We start from the raw sequence: 3,200 nt of genomic DNA, 5'->3' as shown, positions 1-3,200 counted from the left end.
TTTACAAGGACAATGTTGACCCGGCAGATATGACATCTTTGAAAAAGCCGACCACGGAGCATGAGCCGGCAATGAAATTTAAGTCAGTTGATGAGACTAAACTTGTTGACTTCGTTCCGGGTGACTCATCTCAGCAGTTTAGCATCAGTGCCAATCTGGATCCGAAATAGGAAAGCGCGCTCATCGAGTTCATCCGTGAGAATAGGGACATTTTTGCATGGAAACCTTCTGACATGCCAGGTGTACCTAGAGAACTCACTGAGCACACTCTCAATATTGATCTGAAATTTAAGCCAATCAGGCAATTCCTTCGGCGGTTTAATGAGGAGAGGCGGAAAGCCATTGGTGAGCAGGTGGCCCGGCTCTTGGCGGCCGGGTTTATCGTTGAAGTCTTTCATCCAGAATGGTTAGCTAAGCCGGTACTCGTGCTCAAGAAGAACGGCACCTGGCGGATGTGTGTGGACTACACGGACTTAAACAAGGCTTGTCCGGTTGATCCTTTTGCTCTCCCCCGCATTGATCAAATCATTGATGCTACGGCGGGTTGTGAGCGCTTAAGTTTTTTGGATGCTTATTCTGGATACCATCAGATCAAAATGGCAGTTAAGGACCAGGAGAAGACGGCGTTCATCACTCCCTTTGGAGCCTTCTATTATGTGTCTATGCCTTTTGGACTCAAGAGTGCACAGGCGACTTATCAGCGTTGTGTGCAGAATTGTCTTCATAACCAGATTGGGCGCAATGTTCATGCCTATGTGGATGATATCGTGGTCAAGTCCAGGGAGAAGGAGACCCTGGTAGATGATCTTAGAGAAACCTTTGATAATCTCTGGGTTTACAAGATGATGCTTAACCCAGCCAAGTGTGTTTTTGGTGTTCCCGCAGGCAAGCTCTTGGGTTTCCTGGTTTCTCAAAGAGGCATTGAGGCTAACCCGGAAAAGATCAAGGCAATCACCTCTCTGGCTAAGCCGGCGTGCATAAACGACGTCCAGCGTCTGGTGGGCCGCATCGCTGCTTTGAGCCGGTTTATAAGCCGTTTGGGTGAAAAGGCCATGCCACTGTACCAGTTGATGAAGAAAACAGATGACTTTGTCTGGAATGATGCTGCTAATGCTACCTTTGAGGATTTGAAGAGACAGCTGGCTGAGCCCCCAGTTCTTGCTGCTCTGGTTGACAAGGAGCCCTTATTACTGTATGTAGCCGCTAACACACGAGCCGTCGGTGTGGCTGTGGTGGTGGAGCGCAAGGAAGAGGGTAAGGAGTATCCGGTTCAGCGGCCGGTTTACTATGTCAGCGAGGTACTCATTGAGTCCAAACAGCGGTATCCACATTGGCAGAAGCTTGTTTATGCTGTGTTCATGGCAAGTCGGAAGCTTAAGCATTATTTTCAGGGTCACCCCATCACTGTGGTTAGTTCTGCTCCCCTAGGAGATATCATCCAAAACAGAGAAGCCACAGGAAGAGTGGCTAAGTGGGCTATAGAGCTTGGGCCTCATGGTCTGAAATATGTGCCACGCACTGCTGTCAAATCTCAAGCATTGGTGGATTTCATCAACGATTGGACAGAGCTGCAGGTGCCTGAAGAGAAACCGGATAATACATACTTGACTATTCACTTCGACGGGTCTAGGCAATTGGAGGGCTCGGGGGCTGGAGTTGTATTAACTTCCCCTCGAGGTGACAAGTTTCGTTCTGTGCTACGGTTGATGTTTCCCTGTACTAACAACGCGGCTGAGTATGAGGCCTTGCTCCATGGTCTTCGGATGGCTAAGGAGATGAGCTTGAGCCGGGTAAGGTGCTTTGGCGACTCAGATTTAGTGGCTCAACAAGTGTCAGGCAAGTGGGATTCCAAGGACCCTCTCATTGCGGCTTATCACCGTGAAGTTGATGCCATTGCTGGACACTTTCAGGGTTACCAAGTAGAGCACATCGATCGCGGGAAGAACGAGGCGGCTGATGCATTAAGCTGGCTGGGCTCTCAGCGAAAGCCGGTGCCGCCTAATACTTTCTTGGACATCTTGCATAACCCTTCGGTTAAGTTGCCTACAGAGGAAGACTTGGCTGTCCCTGACCCGGAGGCACAGTTGGTGGCGGCTCTCCACATCACCCCAGACTGGACAGTACCATATTTGGCTTACATGACCCGGGGAGAGTTGCCTGAGGATGAAACTTTGGCCAGACAAATAACCCGGTGGTCTAAGTCAATGATAATTATCAATGGTGAGCTACATCGTCGCAGTGTCACTGGAACTTTCCAGCGTTGTGTTTCCCCTGAGGAAGGCCAAGAAATTCTGCGTGAGATTCACGAGGGGGATTGTGGCCATCATGCCGTCTCAAAATCTCTTGTGGCCAAGGCTTTTCGTCATGGCTTTTATTGGCTGACGGCTCATGCTGATGCGGAGGACTTGGTCAGTAGATGTGACGGTTGTCAGAGGTTCTCGCGACGGGCTCATGTGCCAGCTCAGGAGCTGAGGATGATTCCAATTACTTGGCCATTTGCGGTCTGGGGGCTTGATATGGTTGGGCCTTTTAAAAGGTCCAAGGATAAGAAGACCCACCTCTTGGTGGCCGTTGACAAGTTCACAAAGTGGGTTGAGGCAGAGCCAGTTAGCAAGTGTGACGCGGCCACAGCGGTTCAGTTCATGAAAAGAGTGATATTTCGCTTTGGTTTTCCACACAGCATTATAACTGACAATGGTACCAATCTGTCTAAGGGCGCCATGGAGGAGTTTTGTCAACGAGAGCATATTCGACTTGATGTTTCCTCAGTGGCTCACCCTCAATCCAATGGTCAAGCTGAGAGAGCTAATCAGGAGATTTTGAAGGGCATCAAGCCCCGGCTTTTGGTCCCTTTGCAACGGACGCCGGGTTGTTGGGTGGAGGAGTTACCCTCCGTGTTATGGAGCATCAATACTACTCCTAACAGATCTACGGGTTACACGCCTTTCTTCATGGTTTATGGAGCAGAAGCAGTCCTCCCTAGCGACATCCGTCATGACTCGCCTCGAGTGGCGGCTTATGTTGAGGCGGATAATGAGCGGGCGCGCCAAGATGCTCTTGACTTGTTGGACGAACAGCGTGATGTGGCAGCAGCTCGCTCGGCGATTTACCAACAAGACTTGCGTCGTTATCACAGCCGCCGGGTTAAGTCCCGGGTCTTCCAGGAAGGTGATCTGGTGCTCCGGTTCATCCAAGATCAA

This window comes from Triticum aestivum, chromosome 5D (genome assembly GCF_018294505.1).
Source record: "Triticum aestivum cultivar Chinese Spring chromosome 5D, IWGSC CS RefSeq v2.1, whole genome shotgun sequence".
In the NCBI taxonomy this organism is placed as follows: Eukaryota; Viridiplantae; Streptophyta; class Magnoliopsida; order Poales; family Poaceae; genus Triticum; species Triticum aestivum.
Note: the sequence above shows the minus strand (reverse complement) of the source record.